The following is a 25,847-nucleotide window of genomic DNA, read 5'->3' as shown; positions in this document are numbered from 1 at the left end:
CATTGGACAGTTAGTTAGGTCCGGGGAAAAATAACCTGGACGCAGAAACAAGTTGTCATTTTGGCTGTTTACCAAAATATATTTAAAGTTACAGTTAAATAATGAATATGGGCTTAAAATGCATTTTAATTTGAATTCAAATCCAAATTAGAGGAAGGGTTTAGGAATTACAGCTATTTAATATACAGCCCCCTCTTTTTCAAGGGATCAAAATTAGACAATTGACTCGAAAACAGTTTCATGGACAGGTGTGGGCTATTCCTTCATTATTCTTTATCGGATAAGCAGATAAAAGATCTGGAGTTGATTCCAGGTGTGGCATTCACATTTGGAAGCCCTTGCTGTGAACCAACAACATGCGGTCAAAGGAGCTCTCAATGCAAGAGCATTGACCCATCCTTAGGTTGCAAACAAAATCCATCAGAAATAGCAGGACCATTAGGAGTGGCCAAATCAAGTTTGGTACCTTCTGAGAGAAAAATAATGCACTGTTGAGCTCTGCAACACAAAAAGGCCAGGATGTCCACAGAAGACAACAGTGGTGGATAATCATAGGATCCAGATCAGATTCAGTCAAATTCAGCAAAGTTGATTGGGCGCTTCACTTAACAGATGGACAATAACCCAAAACATACTGCAAAAGCAACCCAGGAGTTTTAGGCAAAAAGGTGGAATGTTCCGCAATGGCCGAGTCAATAACCTGATCTCAACCCGATAGACCATGCTTTTCACTTACAGAGCACATAACTTAAGGAAGAAAGGCAGCTGCAGTAAAGGCCTGGCAAAGCATCACAAAGGAGAAAACTCAGTATTTGATGATGTCCATGTGTTCCAGACTTCAGTCATTGCCTGCAAAGGATTCTCGACAAAGTATTAAAAATGAACATTTCATTATGATTGTGTTAATTTGTCCAATAAAATTTGAGTATGAAAATGGTTGTAATTCCTAAATATTTCATACAATATTTTTGTTAAACCTCTTGAATTAAAGTTGAAAGTCTGCACTTCAATTGGCTCTCGGTTGTTTCATTTAAAATCCATTGTGGAGGCATACAGAGCCAATATTTTGAAAATTGTGTCAGTGTCCAAATATTTCCGGACCTAACTGTTCATGTTGAGTCATAAATAACTGACAGAAGGAAAAAAAAAAAATATATATATATATATTTTTTTTTTCTGAATTATCCACAATATCTATTCAAGGTTTATGTTTTATGTATGTCTTTTTTTATTACTTTAATGCATTTATATATTTATTGTGTGTAAAGCACTGTGTAATTGTACTAGACAAGTGCTATACAAATAAAGTAAAGAAATATATTATAATAATTTGTAAATTATGGTGCACAATGCAAGCTCCAATGTCAACAATGTTCTGTGAAGGAACTGGCCATATTTGACATAGTAGAATCAGGTTGGTGGATGAACTGCATTTTATTAACTTGGATTGGATGAGATCAACTTAACCTAGGACAGTAGGTGGCTGGTTTGGTTCAGAGTACAGCGGGGAAAACAAGTATTTGATACACTGCCGATTTAGCAGGTTTTCCTACTTACAAAGCATGTAGAGGTCTGTAATTTTTATCATTGTTACACTTCAACTGTGAGAGACGCAATTTAAAACAAAAATCCAGAAAATGACATTGTATGATTTTTAAATAATTAATTTGCCTTTTATTGCATGACATAAGTATTTGATCACCTACCAACATGTAAGAATTCTGTCTCTCACAGACCTGCTAGTTTTTCTTTAAGAAGACCTCCTGTTCTCCACTCATTACCTGTATTAACTGCACCTGTTTGAACTCATTACCTGTATAAAAGACACCTGTCCACACACTCAATTAAACAGACTCCAACCTCTCCACAATGGCCAAGACCAGAGAGCTGTGTAAGGACATCAGGGATAAAATTGTAGACCTGCACAAGGCTGGGATGGGCTACAGGACAATAGGCAAGCAGCTTGGTGAGAAGGCAACAACTGTTGGCACAATTATTAGAAAATGGAAGAAGTCCAAGATGACGGTCAATCTCCCTCGGTCTGGGGCTCCATGCAAGATCTCACCTCGTGGGGTATCAATGATCATGAGGAAGGTGAGGGATCAGCCAAGAACAACATGGCAGGACCTGGTCAATGACCTGAAGAGAGCTGGGACCGCAGTCTCAAAGAAAACCATAAGTAACACACTACGCCTTCATGGATTAAAATCCTGCAGCGCACGCAAGGTCCCCCTGCTCCAGCACATGTCCAGGCCCGTCTGAAGTTTGCCAATGACCATCTGGATGATCCAGACGAAGAATGGGAGAAGGTCATGTGGTCTGATGAGACAAAAATAGAGCTCTTTGGTCTAAACTCCACTTGCCGTGTTTGAAGGAAGAGGGAGGATGAGTACAACCCAAAGAACACCATGCCAACTGTGAAGCATGGAGGTGGAAACATCATTCTTTGGGAATGCTTTTCTGCAAAGGGGACAGGACAACTGTACCGTATTGAGGGGAGGATGGATGGGGACATGTATCGCGAGATCTTGGCCAACAACCTCCTTCCCACAGTAAGAGCATTGAAGATGGGTCGTGGCTGGGTCTTCTAGCATGACAACGACCTGAAACACACAGCCAGGGCAACTAAGGAGTGGCTCCGTAAGAAGCATCTCAAGGTCCTGGAGTGGCCTAGCCAGTCTCCAGACCTGAACCCAATAGAAATTCTTTGGAGGGAGCTGAAAGTCCGTATTGCCCAGCGACAGCCCCGAAACCTGAAGGATCTGGAGAAGGTCTGTATGGAGGAGTGGGCCAAAATCCCTGCTGCAGTGTGCGCAAACTTGGTCAAGAACTACAGGAAACGTCTGATCTCTGTAATTGCAAACAAAGGTTTCTGTACCAAATATTAAGTTCTGCTTTTCTGATGTATCAGATTCTTATGTCATGCAATAAAATGCAAATTGATTACTTAAAAATCATACAATGTGATTTTCTTGAAGAGTACCCATGATAAAAATTACAGACTTATACATGCTTCGTAAGTGGGAAAACCTGCAAAATCGGCAGTGTATCTCCCCACTGTATTTGCTGCTGCAGTTTCTGATCAGGATACACTTCTTGCTCTCTTTCTCAAGCCAAAAACTCAAGAGTTTGCTCAAGTTCTGGTTTGACAGTGCTCAGTAAGTTACTAATCCATCTTTCTAGTTAGATCATAACAACATAAAAACACAGTAATTATCCAGGACAGACTATGATGTCTAGTTAGACCTTAACAACATAACATTGTTATTATCCAGGACAGACTGTGATGTCTAGTCAGACCCTAACAACATAACATTGTTATTATCCAGGACAGACTGTAATGTCTAGTAAGACCCTAACAACGTAGTAATTATCCAGGACAGACTGATGTTTAGTCGGAAACAACATAATACAGAAATTATCCAGGAAAGAATGTGATGTCTAGTAAGACCCTAACAACATAACTTAGCAATCATACAGTGCAGTAGGAAAATGCTAATGTGAAGACAGAATTAATCCTAGATGTTTGTTTGTAATCTTTGCTAATCTGCCATTTGTGTTAACACACAGCCATGTGTATTAATGATGTTTACACATAGATAAACATCATAATGCGCTTGTATTGAGACATTAGTGATGGCCATGATATTTTATACAATAGACCACAGTAGACTAATTTCAGACTAGGAATGTCACAATACCAGAAATTTGAACTTTGATACGATACCAATGAAAACACACGATTATTGATACCATTTGGATACCACTGCAAGAAAAGTATACAAAAAGTATTATTTTTTTATTAACAATTACCATTAAAGTGTAATCAACTTTTTAAGGAACATGGCTTAGGGCTTAGAAAAATAATCTGACCAAACTGATTGTTTTCAGTCTTTATAACATTGAATAGCCATCTCATTATAGCAAAACATAAAACATCAAAAAACTGAACTAATAGTATTTTGGGACAATTTGAGCATTCAATTGTAAGGTTTTATGAGATAAGCACCTGTATGACACTAAAACTGGGCAGCGCTTGACTTCGCATTAAAATAAGTGCAGGAACAGACAAATTGCACATTATATTATGTTCATCAAAATGTATGTGTTAATAAGGCTTGTTCCATTAAAGTAGACTATCCCAGAAAGCAATACTCAAAAAATTTAACCGGAACGCTGTTGGCCTAAAATTTTAAGTGCCACAACTCCTGTTTCGGATAGTGATGGGAAGTTCGACTCACTTCAGTGAAGTGAGTTTTGAATCGTTCAGTAAAAAGAACAAATCTTTGACTCATTTTGTTTATTGGAGTGATTGTTTGTCTGATCATTTTGGCATATCTATTATTAGCAAATAATATAATCATTGTCGATGTACAACAAAAAATTGGTATGGCCTAAGAGTTTTGGGTTAGGATGGTATAAACATGTGGAAGTTGTTTAGCTTAAACAACAAAGCTATTTTTGTTAAGCTAATACTAATGTATATGTAACATTCATAGTCAATAACATTACAGAATGTTTAGTTGGGATTCCTGTAACAGAAAACGATGTTTTGTCCATCTGAAATAAAGAATCTATAGATTTTGCAATAACTCTACTAAACTTCAGTCTCTACATAAGATTTTGTCGCGCATCAAGCCAAGTTTGAATATTTAGCTAGACACAATTAAGCATTGTGTTAAACTGGCTAACATTTCTTATGAAATTTACTTCCCCAACAAATAGCCTGTATGAACTGTTTGGCTTTTGCCACTGGCCATTTTAAAAGCTTCTAAGTCAGTATTACTAGTATCTTACTTCTTGGAATAGTCAAAATAATTGAGCAATTGCTAGTGAGACTGAAGACGAACTTTACACTGCCAAAGATATTTAATTTCATGGCACAACCTCATTGCTGCTATCCCTGCATTTCAGTTACACGTGCTACCCTACTCCTTCATTTTGCCTTGATTGCAAATTCAGATGCCATTGAGAATTGCCACTTGTACCCGCACAACTATTTATCCCATTTTGGCGTTTTACAGTCAAAGAAATCTGTCAACCTTGGCGGCAGGTATGGACTGAAATAATTGCAAGGCATTCTCAAATGCTGATGAATAAATGTTAAAATGAATTCTGCGGTTTTCTTGCTGTTTTGGTTTTGACGGTATGGGAAGTCATCCCCTGAAACATGAGAGAGTTGCTTTTTGGTGCTAGCTGGCCTGTTAGCATTAATGAGAGTATTTTAAACATGACACAGTTGGTTGATAGTAATGACAGCAAACTGTTTTAATAATAACACCTGACGCACATGAAATAGTGTATTGATGCACGAGAAAAATCTTTCAAAGATGACAAAAGGTAACGGTTTTTGCATTGCGGTCAATGGGGAAACCCAGTTTCTTTACCCCAGTAGAGGGGCATGGGTATTTTTTGTTGTTGTAGCTTCATAAACTGGGAAGCCACCAAAAATCTCACATGGCAACAGAGAGCGTTGTGTGAGTTATCCAGGAAAGAACACTCATTAAGTTTATATGCCTTTCAGGTCAATGGCCTGTGTAACTCATTGCTAGAGTAAATCAAAAATGTTATGTTAATGTTATTTAAATGAAACTGTGTAAAACCCTTTTAATCTACAGTGCGTGAGAGAGGTGGTGTAAGAAAGACACAGCCTCATTGGCTACACAAAACAGTTCAACGTTTGCCTAACATCCTGCTAGGTGAGAGTGGAAGCATGGCCCGACTGTTTCTTTCTAAAGGTAGATGTTATCTTTTCCACAGCCTGGGGGTGTGCCTGTGTGTTCCTCTTGGCCTTGGGTAGCTCTCGCCCCAGGCACACCAGCAGATTAGTCTAATCTTGGCATTTCCTCATGCTCAGTAACGCCATTACAACGAGCCATATCACAGAAAAGGAGGGAGAAACAGCATACAGTAGAGTTATTGCAACCTACTGTAAGAGAGAGTGAGTATAAGAGGAAAGGAGTATTAGAGAATGAAAAGGAGAGGAAAAAGCAAGAATAAGAGAATAAAGATCGACAGACAGTGGGCACGCTGTGGCTTCTGGTGGTGAGATCTATCAATACTCCAAGCTCTGCTGAACCTTAGCCCTGCCATTGATCTCTCCATGTAGATCATTCGATGATCTATACTCCAAGGACACCACACAGGGAACAGTATAACTGATCATGAACATACATCAGTTTTTCCTGCATTGCTTTACTGCAGGGAGGATATGCTCTAACGTTACTTGCATTTATAGATTGTATAGATTTGTGCCTTGCTTGTGGCTGGAAAAAATAAACTGTATCAGTAACAAATGTAGTTGGGTGGCATATGAGGTGGACCTACCTGGTGTGGAACATGGGTGGGGGTATAGGATGAATGGGGCCATTATAATTGTTTTTGCTCACGGGGCCGCCACATTGTATTTACACCACTGAGCGGCACCCAATCTTGTGCTAGCTAGGGCCAACAAACAGTAACTGAAGTTCTACTATATTAAGGATGAGTTTGCTGATGTATTTTTCCAAGGAAATGGAAAAGGAGCAACCTCAAAAACAGTTAGTTGTGAGACTGGGCATCGCTTTTAGAAACACACAAAATGGCAGCAACAATATGTGCACACTGTACTAGTCTACTAGCCTAGTAGTTTGTTGAATGATTCATTTCCTATTCAAAATATTTTCCCTCCCTAAATATCTCTGAGTGTTTCTAGTATGCAAAGATTGTTTTTTCGCCCCCCACATGCTTGGTGGTTTTAGTTGACTAGCAGAGACTAGTCAGATTTAAAATGGCAGGTTACTACAGTAGTCAGATTCTGGTTCAGTTACCATGGTAACCCCTTGCCCTTAAAGGTAATTGGGGGGTGGTTTGTCTGGTACAAAAAAAAAAGTGGCTATATTTTCAATCTACCTGCTGGTGAATCAAAAGCTTAGTTTGTATCTAGCAACAATATAAATGAACAGTTTTTCAGGAACCAATTTTTTTTACTGTACAAGCAATGGCATGAAAACAAAAAACACATTCCCCACGGACCCCTGGGCAATAGGTGCCTCTTCCAAAAGAAAGTATGCTGTAGGAAACATATCATACCCATATAACCTTATAAAAAAAAAAAAACTCCAGCAAGCCTAATCAATACCCATAAACTGACAGGTGAACCACTGTGGTGGCCCAGTAACAACACTGTTGAGGACATTGTAAGACAAGCACATTTTATACATTTAATCTTTCCTTCACTGTGTGGTTCCGTCAGTTTCTAGCAGCACAGAGCAATTTATGTTTCCCATGAGCACCAGGGGCTACTTGACAGGCCACAACTCAAGGTTGCTCAGGGTAACAATCTGGCCACACACAGGTGAATGTCCTGCTCTTCTGTCTTCTTACCACTGGGTGGCAATAGAGATCAAGATGCTGTTTTTGGAGCCCAGTACAACAAGCCCTATTCTCATACTTTCAGTTAAAAAAAAATTCAATCCAAGCTCTACTGAGTGGCACCACATTTCTTCAATTTGTGTGTCTCCTATTGACATCTATGTATCTTAATGATACATCAGAGATGATTTGGGTATCATGCTACAGTGCAAGTAAAAACAGTTGGCTTTACCTTAGTGTAGGTTACTAATTCAGAAATGAGTAAATCCCCCCCCCCCCCCCCCCCCCCCCCCACACACACACACACACACACACAATAGGCTTAGTGTAGAGATGGCAAAACGAAAATCAATTGTTACACACATCCCAGTTCCCCCATTGTGGGCTAAAGAAACTGGAACACCAGTAAGAGTAATGTAACAATGAAACAGTAATCCAGAACACTACAATTCCCTTCAGATACTAACTATATATAACTAGAATAGGAAGCATAAAGGCAAAGCTTCAAGTTACAGAATTAATTTTATTTATTTACATACACACTGACATCAGGTTTCAATGGTTGAGAGGTTGTCACATTGTTACAGCAGGGTCAATGCATGCCATCCATTTTGCACCTGGATGTTGACAACATATTAGCAAAGCCTATACAGTGGGGAGAACAAGCATTGCTGGTTTTTTCCCACTTACAAAGCATGTAGAAGTCTCAAATTGTTATCATGGGTACTCTTCAACTGTGAATGATGGAATCTAAAACAAAAATCCAGAAAATCACATTGTATGATTTTTAAGTAATTAATTTGCATTTTATTGCATGACATAAGTATTTGATACATCAGAAAAGCAGAACTTAATATTTTGGTATAGAAACCTTGTTTGCAGTTATAGTGATAATACATTTCCTGTAGTTCTTGACCAGGTTTGCACACACTGCAGCAGAGATTTTGGCCCATTCCCCCATACAGACCTTCTCCAGATACCTTCAGGTTTCGGGGCTGTTGCTGGGCAATATGGACTTTCAGCTCCCTCCAAAGAATTTCTATAGGGTTCAGGTCTGAGGACGGCTAGGCCACTCCAGGACCTTGAGATGCTTATTACGGAGCCACTCCTTAGTTGCCCTGGCTGTGTGTTTCGGGTCGTTGTCATGCTGGAAGACCCAGCCAGGAGCATCTTCAATGCTCTTACTGAGTGAAGGAGGTTGTTGGCCAAGATCTCGCGATACATGGCCCCATACATCCTCTCGTCAATACAGTGCAGTCGTCCTGTCCCCTTTGCAGAAAAGCATGCCCAAAGAATGATGTTTCCACCTCCATTCTTCACAGTTGGGATGGTGTTCTTGGGGTTGTACTCATCCTTCTTCTTCCTCCCAACACGGCGAGTAGAGTTTAGACCAAAAAGCTCTATTTTGTCTCATCAGACCACATGACCTTCTCCCATTCCAAACTTCAGACGGGCCTGGACATTGCAAGCGCTGCAGGATTTAAATCTATGATGGCGTAGTGTGTTACTAATGGTTTTCTTTGAGACTGTGATCCCAGCTCTCTTCAAGGTCATTGACCAGGTCCTGCCGTGTAGTTCTGGGCTGATCCCTCACCTTCCTCATGATCATTGATGCCCCACGAGGTGAGATCTTGCATGGAGCCCCAGACCGAGGGAGATCGACTGTCATCTTGAACTTCTTCCATTTTCTAATAATTGCGCCAACAGTTGTTGCCTTCTCACCAAGCTGCTTGCCTGTTGTCCTGTAGCCCATCCCATCCTTGTGCAAGTCTACAATGTTAGCCCTTATGTGCTTACACAGCTCTCTGGTCTTGGCCATTGTGGAGAGGTTGGAATCTGTTTTATTGAGGGTGTGGACAGGTGTCTTTTATACAGGTAACGAGTTCAAACAGGTGCAGTTAATACAGGTAATGAGTGGAGAACAGGAGGGCTTCTTGAAGAAAAACTAACAGGTCTGTGAGAGACAGAATTCTTACTGGTTGGTACGTGATCAAATACTTTTGTCATGCAATAAAATGCAAATTAATTATTTAAAAATCATAATGTGATTTTCTGGATTTCTGTTTTAGATTCCGTCTCTCACAGTTTAAGTGTACCTATCATAAAAATTACAGACCTCTACATGCTTTGTAAGTAGGAAAACCTGCAGTATATCAAATACTTGTACTCCCCACTGTAAACTGTACAGATGGCTGCTGTAGAACCACTGTAGATCTCTACGGTAGGCATTGTTCTTTAAATTTAAATCTGATTCATGACAGAACAGTTCAGTTCCAATTCAAGTTGAAAGTAAATGTTACATGAGATCCCATCGATTCCAGCTTGGACTCAAACGTCAACCACCCAAAAATGACACAAAATAAATTCAACTGTACTGTGAACGTAATAGGATGTGTACTATTCTTCCTTTACTCCTGTAATAGAGAAAACTTGGACTCTTTGAGCTTAAACGTTGGCTAAAGTTACTTCTTTCATGGCAGCAGAACATAGTCATAAAGCATAATGTACCGCAATCCTTTGAGAACCTTTGTGCTTTACTTTTGAGGAGTTCTAACTGGCCGGGTGAATGATTCAAATTTTACATAATAGGATCATAGCAAACGCTGCTCCAATACCCTGTCAAGGCTCTTTCACATCAAACTGGGAAAGGGCTTCACAGGAGCAACCGGCTTTTCAGCCTCCATTATCCAGCCTGCTAACTGCATTTAAGACCGGATGAAATATAGTCAGGAAGACTACATGCTGACAGACAGCGGAACTAGCATATCCCCAGTGTCAATGCATTTTATGAAACACATTTATGTCTGTGCCCAGTGTTCAACACAATATGACGATGAAGGCCATTATTAGCATCACTGACAAGTAACACTAGTATACTACACAGAATTAGAACTCTAGAAGCCCATTTGTTTAGCCAACAGAACAACACATTCGATATCTACAAAATGACAATGAGTATAAATAAGAGTCTTCTCCCTTATAGAGCTGTCAGCACCTAAAAAATATGGCACTGTAGTTAAACTTACCTGCAATCCTGCTTTGTATTTTCTCTAGCTGCTGCCAGGATCCCTGTGGTGAATGTGTGTACTGCTGAATTATCACTCCGACACACATTTTGCACTGTGCTTCACACTAACAGCAGCTAACAGTCGCGTACCTCTGTTGACCACATCTAATCTGTCAAAGGAAACATCTTTCCTTTGATAGAGCGTAACAAATTGTGCAGAGACGTCTGGAAATCCTTGATCGCTCTGTGGCCTGTTAAAGGCATTGTTTGTTTTATCTGGTGGCAGCAGCCTCCTCTGAATGCTGGTTCTGGCCGGTTTATTCCTGATCCTGCACCGGGCTGCAGCTCCCAGTCTACGGGTTAAAGGTTAAACACTCAGCCTTTCCAAATGAAGACAGGGCATTTGGGATTTATCTTCAATCTTGGATCAGACAATTTCAGCTCCGAGATGGGGTCCAGTACCACTGAGTTTCCCTGTCTCCACATCTCTACAAGACTGGCGAGGAGGCGGCCCGGCCCCGGGCAAGGAGACATTGAGTATTTCTCCTTTTTGTATCATCCTCCTGGCTTCCTGTTTTGGCACAATCTTATCAATTCTAAGCTATTTTCTGCAAATCTATTCCCTTTGGTGTGTTACTCCTCAAGGGGTTTAGGGAGGAGACAGAGGAGAGAGAGGCGAGAGAGGAGGTGAGGTGGCATGGAGCATTGCAGGCCCTGGCTCCTATTGAAGGATGGGATTGGGCCTGGCAATGGGGGATAAGAGGGAAATAATTATCCGGCCAGCTGAAGCATGACAGCTTCTCTTCGCCCAAAGTGAAAGAGATGGAGCATTATGTCAAAGAAGCTTGCTCACAAACAGACACATCTTGACCCTGCCATCTTGAAGTTTCACTTTATGTTAAGAAACCCTCGGCAACTGACAGCCGTCTGTCTGATCGATGGATGGGAAACGTCTTGCTTCTGACACACAGGACAACACTGCTTTGCTGCATCTACAGAGCATTTAGTGCACCTTTATAACAAATACTGTCTTCAGATGAAGGTGCATGAGTAAATGTCGCCCAAGATATTTGCGTATGAGAATGTTTGACAGTAAGTAGGATTCTATTTGAATCCATGTTTTAAGCACATTATAGGTGGCTGGCTGTCATTGTCATGAAAGGGAAAATACGTTAATTGCACTGCATTGCACACAATACGTACCAAATAAAACCAATCTACAGGTTTCTTGAGCCCTAACCCAACACCGACACAGCACATCGAAACCACTCTGAAATACAATGTCCAATTCTATACAACGCGTCTGCTCGCTCTCCATCTACTGTGACGTACAGCTGTTGTGAAAAGTTCCTGTGCTGTGAGATATGAAGAGGGCCTTCTGTTCCTCAGGCGACCTGCCTTGTGAATGGAGCTTGTCTAGGCACAGCCAGCCAGCACGCTTTCTCCACTGAAGAAAAGAAACCAATCAAGGCAGAAATGGGTTTGCAGCGAGACAGAAGAGGTGCAGGCGTAGGTGGGAAATGGGGGGGGGATAGCAGTCTCCTTGTGAATTGAAACAGGAGCTGGTCATTTCCGCCTCAAGGTCTATCTCTCTTGTGAGCGAGCAGGGGTGCTGTGAAGTGACAGCTGCCTGTCGGCAAACCATTGCTGGATGAATAAGGCTGTCCTTTCACTCAGACGGTCATTTTGGTTTTTAACCCGCTTGCTAATATGGCGACAAAGTAGCTAACTAGATTTGATTGTAAGATGACTCCATTCACTTTAACCACACATTTAAATGCTTCTCGGCATGCATGCACAGACACACAACACTACGCTGTACAATGTTAGAAAACAATAACAATATTTTTCTATTCCCTTCCTACCTGTTGAATCTTTTAGAATTAATAAGTGGTTTACTTTACGACCATATGCTAGCGTTCTGTTAATTTACAACATACTGGCATAAGAAAGTTCTGAAAGTTTGGTTAGGGGGTAGACATGTAAATTACAACACTAAACACTTGTCAATAAACTGACACAATAGGGCTGTTTCATATACAGCATGGACAGGTCAGATTGATCTACAGGGAAGAGAGAAGGAGTAAATACACCTAACTGGATTGCAGTCTCAATGTTATCTTCACACACGTTTTGAGATATAGTTAGAGGTTGACTGTGACCTTCTATGATGATCAGTAAGTATACAATATTATATTTATATGATTGATTTTAAGACCAAAATCAAATCTATGATAGATACTGAAATGGGGTGCTGTAAATGTTTTGAATCTTAACTAGGAATGGTGGTCATTTATGTTTTAGCTTTTGACTTTATGTACTGTAAATTCTGTGTGCTGCTATTTTGGCCAGGTCCCTCTTGAAAATTGATTTTTAATCTCAATGTGGCTAACCTGGTTAAATAAACGCGAAATGAAAAATAAAATAAATAAATAAGTAAACATTATGAGTTCCAAACCTCTAATTACTTAGATTATACACTGCCAAGAGAGCAGAGAACTTGACTGGCGTGCAGATATACAGTGCCAAGCACAGAAACTACAATGAGCGCATACAGCCAGTGTTGGGTACAGTAATTATACTGTAAGGTTTGCAATTTAGATATAGAGCAAGAGGAAAATTATTTACCAAAACTGTTTGTTGCATTTCCCCCTCTGTGGTGCAACTAACCTTCTTAAAACTGACTATCCTGGAGTAACCAGACGTTTCGAATCTGACTATACTGTAGTAACCTGAAGTCTTCGGTATAAGTTTAAACTAAAAAGTTCAACCTTGGTATAATGAGACCATAACACATTTTCCCAAATGCTTTTGGTTTTTGCAAACAACAAGAAAATGTCAGGAAAATCCTACTAGAACAGCTGAACTTTGTGATTAATCAGAGTCACTTTAAACGATGGCAGTTGTGTCATGATTTCTATTTAACATGAGTTTGAATGTGATTGGTTAATTCTGAACACAGCCACATAAGAGGGTGTGCACACTTATGCAACCAGGTTATTGTAAGGTTTTTTATTAGAATTTTTTCCCCTTCGAAGATTTCAGTTTGTTTTTCAATTGAATTATTCACATTATAGGTCACATTAAAAGTGGAAAAAGTTCTGACATGACCTCTCTTTATCTCATTCTTTTACATTACAAAAACCTGGCATTTTCACAGGGGTGTGTAGACTTTTTATATCCACTGTACCCTCCAAGGAGTTTTACAGTTGTCTGCCACTAGTGCCACCATTACCACAAGTACACTTCTAAGTGTGACTACATTTATTTGGTGAGTAAAGGTGATTCCATAAACATCCTAAGCGGGAAACAACAGTCCCAACCATTTTCGGGGACAAAACCACCTATGTCAGTGAAGCAGCGACAGACAAACCAAATAAATTCCATTTTGACAATCACCTTGTGCGACCCCAGCCACCCCACGCTGACTGACTGCGCCATCAAAAGCCAGCCTCTAATTAGAGCTTCTCCCATCTCACTGCCCTTCCCCAGGCCACATCATTCACATTCTAGCGGACCCATCAGCAGCATCCACTGGGCCCCTCTGGGACTCATCGGGTTTGGAACCTGACTTTGGAACAGACTGTGAAGTGCACTTTGTAGCTGACTGTGAAGCATACTTCACCTAGCCCTTTGTCATGGAGATGGCAGTGTGCGCTACGTTGGATATCGTCTTTGTTGTGGGGTTTGAAGTGGCTATTAAAACACATAGGCGGTGGGGCATATCTTATGGTGCGGTCTGCTTGCTGAATGGCCAAGAACTCTTTCATGTCCCCCTGCGTTTCCCGTCTATAAGGTACTGAATAGGCAGATTGCAAGAAATTTTGAGCGAAAGAGCAAAATGGTGAAATAATGCAGAAGAGGCGTGGTGACAGAGAAACGGGGGGCAACACAACAGAGGTCAGACCTTCACGGAGAAAGAGGCAGTCGGGTGGTAAGAGGGAGCAACACTGACCAGATGAGAGACAAGACAATGAGACATGATGACTGGCAGCAAGCAGAGTGAACAGGATCCCATCGATCAGTACGAGCAGGGGACATTGTCAGATGTCAGTCAGGAATGTGCGTCTCATGTCCTAACGCTCACCTCAGGGTCTTGTGCATGCTCACACACAGACACACCAACAACCACGATAGAGGACACTACAGCAAGCCTATTATTCATCTGAGTGGGCCGCATGTCACCATTGACAGGCCGACATAAATATTCCACAACCTCCTACCCATTGGTTAATGGCTGTTGATTACTGAGGGATAGGAGAAGTCCAACACATACATAAACACACACGCACGTACCAGGGTGTCTGTTAGAAAAGTGTTTTGGGCACAAAATGTGAACGGCACATTATTTTCCTGGACATTTGAGAATTGTACTGTGGACCTATGTCCACAGTCTGTGTTATTTTGTCCATCTTAATCTTCTCTTCCAGTCTAGGACCTGTGAGGTGTCTGTTTCTGAAACTAGACACTAATGTATTTGTCCTCTTGCTCAGTTGTGCACCGGGGCCTCCCGCTCCTCTTTCTATTCAGCTTAGAACCAGTTTTGCCGTTCTGTGAAGTAGGGTTAGTACACAGCATTGTTTCTAGGTGAATTTCTCGCATGGAATAGCCTTCATTTCTCAGAACAAGAATAGACTGACGAGATTCAGCAGTTCTGCAATCAAACCCACAATTGCTGATGCTCCAGATACTCAACTAGTCTAAAGAAGGCCAATTTTATTGCATTGTTAATCAGCGCAACAGTTTTCAGCAGTGCTAACACAATTTCTCAAGTGTTTTCTAATGATCAGTTAGTCTTTTAAAATGATAAACTTGGATTAGCAAACAACGTACCATTGGAAGACAGGACTGACGGTTGCTGATAATGGGTCTCTGTATGCCTATGTAGATATTCCATTAAAATCCTCAGTTTTCCAGCTACAATGGTCATTTACAACATTAACAATATCTACGCTGTGTTTCTGATCAATTGTATGTTATTTTAATGAACAAAACAAGGACATTTCGAAGTGACCCCAAACTTTTGAACAGTAGTGTACAAAACCAGGCTTGGAATTTCGCCATTTCAGGGGCAAGGCCATTTGGTGAAATAAGAGAATTTGGAGCTTAAATAACATGAATTGCTGAAAAGAAAAATCATGAATGGCATAAAAACATACATTATTCACCTTTTTAATATCATATTTTGAATAATAACTTATTATAACATATGTTTTTTCCACATAGAAATATATATTGTCATGTTTTAATCCTTCAAATTCTACTCCTCACTCAAACATTTTTACAGATTCTGGAATCTGTTTCTTTTCAAAGGTTTTAGTTGGGAGCATTCACATGACAATAGGCTACGGTATTGACAGTTCAGTAGCGTTAAGGCTAGCTAGCCAGAGGCATGTTACCTGTTACCAAAAAGTTTACACAATCACCTCCGCTAATGAGTACGACCTAAATAAACAAATATACTGACTTTTCTGTGCGCGGAGCAAGTAATTCTTGTTTACTAATCTTTCACCACAAATGCTTTCATGTCGAGTGATGTGAAACCTAACGTTTCTCGGAGCTTTCAAAAAGCGTTCAGGTGTATTCTTCCACTTATGCCATAACAAGATGGGGACAGTAAAAAGTCCCCATTTGTCAAATGTTTCCACAGTTTGCAGACATTTCTGTCCCTATAATATAGTTAGGTTAGAAACACACAGATAGACAGACATATTCAGGACCACAAACATACACAGTAGTCCTCCATTTAAAAAACTATGGGGTAGTGTGTGAGCGCTGTTTAAATTACACTAGAAAGGGTCTGACAGCCACACGCATCAAAATCCATTAGACTTTTAATCTGCGTGCACACACACACACACACACCCACGCACACACGCAGACATACTTAAACGTGAACAATGATTACTATACACAATCTTCACACATTTCTCTTTTCAATCACTGCAGAACTCAGCCAGCACAGTGGTGATCTGCTATACTCTGCTCCGAGCAAGAATTACTTTATTAAATTGAAGGAATGCATAATATCAGGGAATGGCATACATAATCACCAACTAGAACTAGCAAAACAAACCAGTACTGAATATAAAAGAGCAACATTCCCACTTTGTTCATGATGGTACACGGCCAATCAAAAATAATTTATTCTAATGTATTCACACAGAAGGTCAATTATCCAAATGATTCCAGTTCAGATTGCACCTGATCTTGGAAGCCAATGAGCCATCTAAAGGGCAGCTGGGTGGTTTTGCAAGGCAAATCATATTTTGTCTGTTTGCATAGACACACCACTCTCCTTTAGTGAAATGCATTTCCTAATTACCAAACAACTTGCTGCTTTTTAGAAACCACAGGACAGAAGTGGGCAGGCCTTTGAGCCAGAGATGGTCAAATTAGTAGGTGGACACACTACAGGTCTGGATACATCACCAACCTCACCAAAATACTACTCAGCCGAGAACACGTAAAATAATCACAACACTTGCATCGGAGCGCAACATGGCTGCAGCTGCAGCCGAGTCAACATGATGCCGTACGTACAGTAGGCATTGTCATTATCATGCCATACATAGCCATATTCATTATAATGCCATACATAGCCATATTCATGGCTGTGAAAGTAGAGAAATGCCAATTAAGCAGACACATTTGCTATCAACACTACTACATTGTTAACAATGCCACACTTACAGCTAACACAGCCTGAACCTTGATATTGGGAGATTTTCTGGAGAGTGTGAAGTTGGCAGACAGAATAGTGCAATTTCTTCACAATACACGGTCATCCTGAAATACTTTAACAGCCCTAAAAGGGCAGAAGTGGAAAGTCCTTTGTACTCTTTCAGACGAGGAAGAACCCAGTAATCTCAATTTTTTTGAGGCAATTTTGTGGGGATAAGATAACCGGGAAGGGCTTAAGTCCTGATAAATGTATAGTATAAATAGTATATTGATTAAGAGCTTTTACCCTCATTCTGCCACATTCTAATAATACAAACAACTTTTAAGGGACACTAATTTGTTACTTAATTTGACTGAATCAATGCAGTAAGACAACCTTTTTTTTTACTGTGACTCAGTTCTAGCTAAATGAGTCCCTTAGATATTGATAGAATACACATATTACGAACCCCCTCCCTCCTTCGGTCGCTCGCTCATTGCCGACGAGTCTGGGGAGCAGGCCGATAAACTGCCAGAAAACCAGAAACCAGGTCGAAACAGATGGGTGCAATCAAGATTTAATTTCTAAAAAGCCAGACACGGGTACATACACTGATTGAGCCTGTTTGTTTTTCCCTGCTCACTCTGTGGCATTGGAATCTCATGTGTCACGTCTCTGCGTGTGTCATCAGAACCTGACCAAACACCAGGTCTCACTTATGCAGAGGAAGGGCACCATTTCTAAAAGGTACCCTGGCCATGCACATGGTCTTTGGTGAGATGATCGGTTGCTCCTGGGCTGACATTACAAACCGCGGGCTTTGAAGCTGTTCTGAGGAACCTGCAGAATATCAATTACACATTAAGGGTTTGCTCAGGTATTAAAGGGATCAGAGGAGCTGATAAAAGCCCAGTGGAGGGATGTGAAGATGAAGGAAAGAAGCCCTTAGTCAATGAGATTGAGCCTGCTTCTCTGACAGTCAAGGGCTATAACCTGCCCTGGTTAAAGCTCAGAGGAGAGACAACCTGCCCTGGTTAAAGCTCAGAGGAGAGACAACCTGCCCTGGTTAAAGCTCAGAGGAGAGACAACCTGCCCTGGTTAAAGCTCAGAGGAGAGACAACCTGCCCTGCTCAGAGGAGGGCCTCACCTGGAGTCTGGTTCCTGTTCTCTGGATAGTGGTCAGTGCAGGAGCAGTCAGGCAATTTACAGTATGACGCAGATGGAACAGATCCTGCCCTTTGACCTACTGAGACTGTCCAGCTGGAGACAGATTAATGAAGAGCTCATCAGCCCTACCACACAAGCCAGAGCAGAATCAATGTCATGTAGTGGCCACTTCTCAATTCACTTCACACTGCTCTCACGGAATCCCAAGAGTATTGTCCCACTTCCACTACTAATGGCCAGGACCAGACAATCCCAGCTAGTTTTGCAACTGGCCGACATTTCATATTTCTTCCCCCAGTCCCTCCCTAGTTGTTTTAGCTTCCTCCCACTCCTACTCAGCCAGCAGCAGTGACAGCTGCCGGTGCTAGTGACCACTCTGCACTCTGACTCACTTCTCCACCAATTCCCCCTAATGTGCCTTTCCAGTTCCACTAGAGTAACGCCCGCCCCTCCATACCACTCCATCAGCTCCCTCCTCAGAGCAGGACGACTAGGACGGGTTGTGGTGTTGGCGGGTGGGGAGGGAGGGGCGGTTGGAATGGAAGCCCTTTGATGAGCTTCAGTGATTACAACCAGAGACAGTTTTCTAATTATTCTGTCAAACATCAATCCTGTGGCTGATTCAAGTCGTCTTGGTGGTTGATGGACAGTGTAATCACTGCTGGGGCTTTAAATGGTGAATTTCTCCATCTCTCTCTCTCTTTCCCCCTCTCTCGTTCCCTCTTTCCTGCTGCCTGGCAGACAGGGCCATGACAGCAGGCCTGAGAAATGTGAAAAGCCTCTATAAACTGATACAGTCAGTGTCCTGGCAGGGCTGAAGAGCTGGAGGGGTGAGAGAAGTGAACCAAACACTGCCTCTGAAATATGTGGAGGGATGGCTGTGTTGAAAACCACACCAGGGGGATGGAGAGAAGAAGATATGAACATCTGGATCAATCAAACAAATCCCCTCATTTAAGAAAGATGAACAAGTGAAACAGATTTTTCTATTTCATCCCATACTGTATTCATCCCATACTGTATACCCTACAGCATACTGTAGATTATGGGTTCCATCCAGTTCAAAATAGTCTACTAGACTAAATCATGTTGTCACTTCAGGGCATCTATACAGTGTATTTAATATATATAATACTCTCTAAATCAGTGGACAGTTGGCCACGTTGAAGCTGCTGTGCTGCAGACTGTTCTAGATGGATAAAGACAGCAGCCTTGTAAAGGTTGGTGGAGCCCAGCCATTTCAACCTCGGCTCTGCGGCAGTAGATACCACAGGAGACAGGGGGATAAGAGTCCATAGCCCATGGTTTTCGCTGTAATGTGGAGTACCTGCAGCTGGAGACATGGCCAGGTCGGCTCCACCACAGCAGTGGGGATCAAGTCAAAGACGACGCTAGATTATCAGCTGATCTTGTAACATTAGTCAGTTTACACCTGGTGTGGAGAATGAAAACGAGCAGTGCCAGTGCTAGGAGGGGAGGCAATGCTGTTACAGGAGCAACGACCATCCAGAGTAATTATAACAGTGAGGTGGTAGCAGGGTCCAACGGTCCAACTTTCTTCCTCAGTGGCCCTGTCGTGCCAGTCGGTCTAAAATCTACTGGCCCTGACTGAATGTTTACTTGCCTGAACTGAATAAAAAAAACTATACAATTGCATTGTACAAAAGTATTGTATGTAAATATCAAACCATCAGAATATTCATTTATACCAGACTTTTGCATGTGACCTCAGACAAGAGCTGATTCAAGCAATTGCTGTTCACATAAACAGGATGCAACGTACATCATTACATTTTAATAAATAGTTCTAATTGTACTATGAATATCATTATCATTGTTTCATGAAGATACTTGCATTTGATATGACATATAAGCTTGATAATAAAATAGAGTTAATATTTATGGTTACATAAATATGGCGCAATACACATTCAGTCCAACAGGTGGGGTAGTCACACTAGTTGGTTCACTGGCTTTTCGTTTGTCACGGCTAGTAAGCGCTTAGGAAGGCATATTTACATGACACTTACTGTCGACGAGCCAAGTCCGTATGGGTTCTCTATCCGTATTCAAATGTCACGGATGTAGTCCGTTGAATGATTTCTCCCTTTTCACAACAGGGTAGGCGGTCATAATTAGCATTGTTCATTTTATCAGCAGCCGTTTGGCCACAATACACGTAACATGCTGCAGAGACTTAAGAGCATGTTTTCGGTAGTTGATCGTTCCCTTGAAAAACAACCCTGCCTTATCGGCTTTCGTTGGGAACCCACGACAGTTACGTGTCCCTTGCCATTATTGTTTTCGACCCACATAAACTGTTCTTTCCACGAAAACTAAAAATATCGTGTTCGCGTTACCAAATAAACCTTGTACAATGTCATGTTTTGGGGGGGGGGGGGGGGGTACAGACAGATTTCTATTTCGAGAACTAGCAACAATTTAAGCGAACATTGTAATACAATACTTTGAATTTAAATGTGTGACTGTCTTCGTCTACAGGCCCGACGTTAGGCCTTACTGGCTCTGGGCCCATCGTTAATGTTGAACCCTGGGGAGTCATAATTATGGTGCATTCAAGGTTCATCTTTCAAGCTCCACAAGCGCTTTGAATAAACGGTCCTTTCTGACTTAGTTGAAAAAGTTACACCATCCTCTCTCTACTGCATGACAGGAATAAGGTGAGGCAAACAATTTCTCCAGCGATCTGATGAGACCAACATTTCATGTGGATCTCATCGTCTCTCCGTTGCCGTGGTAAAGAGGTGTACGGATCAGGGGAGAGGTTCATATCAAATCGGGCCTGGGAAAAGCCAATTGCAGTGACAATAATCTCTCTGAACCGCTGCCAGTGGGGATCAGCATAACAAACCGAACCACAGGGCAGAGGAGGGGCTGCCTGCCATACAGGTGACACAGACAGAGGTACGCGAGTACAAGGCGACCCAAATAAACAGCACCACCCTGATAACACACATCCTTTTAGTTCGTTATCAGGTGTTCGTTTAGTGGGAGTTCATTGATGTGCAAAAATCTGATCTCTAAGAGACAGGCAGGGTTCATATCCAGCAGGGTTCCCAGATGTTGTTTTCCAGGGCTCCCATCAAAGTGACCTTCTCTCTTCTGGTTCCCCAGAGTGGACAAACCTGATGTGACATGGAGTCGGGGGAGAGGCCTGGAGGAGAGGAGCCAGGGATTGGTTCCAGCTCATCACATTCATTACGGCATGGCCTCCTGCTCGCGGAGGGAGGGGCTCCTCTTCCTCGACCCCATACTTAAAAACAGGGCTCCATGCTGGAAGGGCCCGATACAGCCAGCCACAGCAACATACAGTACACGCAGGCTTCTGACTACATCAACTATCACCAACTGGAAAAAGACACGCATGCACTAAACTAACCTAATCTACTGCCGGAGCCTTGGCTGTGTGGCTTAAACTACCATCAGTGTTCCCTGCTCTCTCTCACATAAAGGGGAGCCTGATTATTGAATTACTGGAAACTACATCCCCTGTGTATTGTGCGCCTTGCGATGAGTCATATTGAGGCTAATGACACATAGCATATGCCAAAAGACAACCACTGTGTCTAGGTTTTAGGACCACCACACCCTGGGGAACCTTAGGTTTTATTTATCATATTGATAAATGTACAAGGTGTCAAAAAAAATATCATAATCTAAAACAGTGGTTCCCAACCAGGGGTACTAGGACCCATGGGAGTCCTAGTACCCCTGGTTGGGACAATCAACAGGGGGTATTTGAGTGCACTCATGCCAACATTGTCTTACTAGTGAAATTAACATGAAGGGGTACTTCAGAGTAGGGCAATAATTCGCTAAATATCGTTGTGTTTTAAAATAAAAAAAATTCAATAGTGCAAATAATAGGTTAGGGTTAGGATCTGGGCCAGAGCTTCCTGCTCTGGCCCAGATCCACCCCTACAAAACAGATTCTTTTTTTAACCACTGGCAGATAGCTAGCTAACTACCTACTTAGGTAGTGATTATACTCAACAACACATTTTAACTGGATCAGCTAGCAAGATTCTCCTGCCAATATTCTCTTTAAACGCACTGAAATATGGATGGAAGATTGTATTTAATTGCATTTAGATTAATAGTTTTATCAGGACCAAGACGACAAATAAGTTAATTCTAGTGACTAACCCAATGCTGGCAGTATGAAATGACGTAAAGCTTCCTTTACTAGAGGTTTAGGAGCTACAGTCACTATTGAGATCAGCGGTTACAGCAATCAATATGTAAAACACATAGCTAGTTAATAAGCTATGGCTACTTTTAACACTGCAGTTTTAGTAGAACATTGAAGCCAAACTGATTGATAGGTATCTGTCTGCCTGAATGATGCTTAAAGTTCCTCTGACTAGGTAGTGAACAGCCTGTAGAACAACTTCTCTTTTTAGATATGGCTTGTTAAAACGGCAATTCCTTTGAGTCTTGCTTACTGAAAACTTTACCTTTAGGAATTAACTACTGAGTTCTATTGATAGCAATTTACTGTAAAATATATAGCATACTCTTTTTAGATAGGGTTACTTTGCTGTTATTCTGCTTACTTAACATTTGGTACAACAAACAGTGGGGTCCAACATAGAACAAGCAGATTTAGTGGAAAGTTGAGAAATTGTGAAACTGAAAGTAACAAAAGAAAAAAGTTCTCTCTACTGGCAAATGTGTGTTAATGTTACTGTTTGTTAACAAACACAAATGTGCTGTTTTACCAGTGAGATCTGTTGTAGTTACTTATGGGTGCATTACTGGCACCAAAAACACATGGGCATGATCAACATTGGCCTTTAAAAAATAAGTACTGTTACAAAAAGTGCATATGTGTTCTAGTAGAGACAAAGTAGTCAAATTTTGATCGCCATTTTGTTAGGGAGGCACTATCAACATTCGTTATGAATTCAGGAATTAGTTATTTAAGGAACAGACCAAAGATTTGCTTAATCTGAATGCATTTTTAAGACACAACGTGGCATTGCTAACATCACTAATTAGTACATTGAAGTAATGCTATGGTGAAATGCCCCTTTAAACACAGTCTGATCTAATGATGGGCGCAGTATATAAAGCCGCTTTAAAACACAGCGATTAACCCATGATCTATCATCTCACTCCTTATTCTGTGCCCCTAAGGCATCAGCGTCCTCAGACTAGAGTGTACACAGCGTCAGACATCGACACGGAGCACAGGAAACGTGCCGCTGCACGGCAGACCACGGCTCATAAATCAGGCCTGATCTCATCATCTCAGTCTCAGTGTTTGGGTGGCCCGGCCTCAGATGAGCCCAAAGCAGCATGTGTACATCAAAGCCAAGAGGCGTGAAATGAGTGCAGCCACAGCCACACTATCAGCTCAATGTTTCGGAACACGCCGGATGCCCCAGCGACGCTCGCTCACACCTCGGACAGACAGATGGAGGGACAGACTGACGCCCGGCACTAACGGCTGTCTGTCCGGATGAAGGGAACCATCATCTGTTAAATTGTGCAGTGTGGACGAGGGGCAGCTCTTACTACTGGACACACCATTGAACGCCACGTCATGGCTGGGGCCGCAGTGGAGGGCGTTGCCCCAGGTTACTGCCATAATAATAATCAGTGGGGGGTGAAATGGTGTTGTCAAAGTATTCTGGGTGCATTTCCCTGCGAAGTGAGATGGGGTCTCCAGGCAGTGCCTCAAAAGTGAAAGGGAACTATTGTTCTCCTAAATATGGCAAAGAGGAAAAATCTACCTCCTGTTGCTGAATAACAGTCTGTGACTGAGGAGGGATTTCAATCTTTAATACCTGGAGGTGGTGGAGTAGCTGGAAGGGATGTGAGGAGTTGTACAACATGAGAATAAATGGATTTGTCCAGTTTTTTACTATAGAAAGAGCACAGCTTGACTTCAAGGCCACTCAATCACAGGTATTGTGGACATATGACATTTGAAGGCCTTTCTAAGGCTTCTCCATTGCCCTGTCTGGGGCCTGCTGTTGAAATGACAAAACACTTCTTGCAGACATGAGAGTAGAGCTCAATTAGTTCAGTTTCAATCTGAGATCATTGATCATCTATTGATTTCTCCCAGGTGAGAAATGAACAGAAAATGGTACAATCAAACAAGGCCACAGGAGAAGGGAGGACAATGGCATAGTCCACAGGGGTTGAGAGGGATGATGTTAAGACAAGGTAAATATATTAAAAGGATAGTTCAGCATTTTAGCAAAGGTTTGAAGTGCATTTAAATGGGGATTATCCCCCCACTTTCCTATAAGCCATACACCACACCTTTCAGTGTATCATTTGTATTATTGTGAAATCAAATTACATGTGAAAAATGCAAAAGCAAAATTCCATAAGTCTCCAACCCCCTGAAGTTGATACTTTTTGGAAGTGCATTTGGCAGTAATTGAAGCTTTGAGTCACTACCTACTTAGCACACTTAGATTGGCATTTTTCACCATTCTTCTTTCCACATCTGTTGAAGCTGTGTCATATTCCTTGGGTAGTGGCGATGTACAGAAATATTCACCACATGTCACACATTTTCGATTGGATTAAGGTTAGGGCTCTGACTGGGCTTCAAGGACATGTTCATGTTTATTCTTCAACCATTCCACTGCAGCTTTGGACTCCTGCTTCGGGTTGTTGTCATACTAAAAGGTGAACTTGCGTCACAGTTTCAGCACTAGTGAAACAACAGTTCCTCAGTGACATTTCTGTACATTGCTCCATTCATTTTACAATCTATCCTGACAAGTGCCCCAGTCCCTGACAAAATAACAAATATCTTTCATATTTTTATACCCATCCAATGATCTGTCTTCTCATTTATTTTACCCTAAGCTATTTTGAAAGAACCATGATACTCATGGTTGAGTGTTTGCTTTGCAATTCACTACGCAAGAGGGAACCTACAGAAATTGCTACTTTTATCTGGAAATCAAATAAATCAATACAATTTACCACTGGTGGAGGCCAATTAACTTCAGGTTTCTTTTTGGAGGTGATTGGTTAAACCTGAGCTAATTTAGAGTTGGTTTAGAGCTGGCTAATTTCAGTTTGGTATTTTAATTATATAATTTCACAAAAACTAAAATCCCATTAAAAGAGTGGAGAATGGTGGGCAGACTAGTGGAAAAGAGGCAATGACATAGTTGAAAAGATTTAAGGTGGTGTAGACTTTCTATTGCAGGTTTTTGCATCTAGTACTCGGTATGTTAGAGGAATTTGCACAAACATTTGTTCACATTTATCCTGCCATATCATTCAAACTGAATGCTATGACAAACATGTTCCATAATTGTTTCATAATTTTCCATCCGTTCACAACTGGCCAAATCCATATTGCTTAAGAAAGCACCACAGCAAACTAGTTCTCTTCTCAGAGTGTGGAGCTTATCTACAATTACTAGTGAAAGTACAACAATCCTAGCAGTCTGCCATTTCCTTTCTCCTACAGACATACTCCTCACAAGTGAATAAATTTCAGAAAGCGTTCCAAATTACTAAGAAATACTAAATAAGGATTCATGTCTTTCAATCACCCCAGAGTTATTACTTTCTAAAAACACCCTTAAACACCATTACTGCTGTGAATCGTAAGAATCTGAAGAATATCCTATCAACTTCAACTGCAACTATTAG

General features: G+C 41.4%; 1 protein-coding gene across 1 annotated transcript in view; it reads right to left on the bottom strand.

The window, feature by feature from the left end:
- suclg2 (succinate-CoA ligase GDP-forming subunit beta) overlaps positions 1 to 25,847 on the bottom strand; it is a 110,466-nt gene that overhangs the window by 9,664 nt on the left and 74,955 nt on the right. The gene's annotated exons all lie outside the window — the stretch shown is intronic.

This window comes from Esox lucius, chromosome 17 (genome assembly GCF_011004845.1).
Source record: "Esox lucius isolate fEsoLuc1 chromosome 17, fEsoLuc1.pri, whole genome shotgun sequence".
Classification (NCBI taxonomy): domain Eukaryota; kingdom Metazoa; phylum Chordata; class Actinopteri; order Esociformes; family Esocidae; genus Esox; species Esox lucius.
Note: the sequence above shows the minus strand (reverse complement) of the source record. Positions and strands in the feature narration are given on the sequence as shown.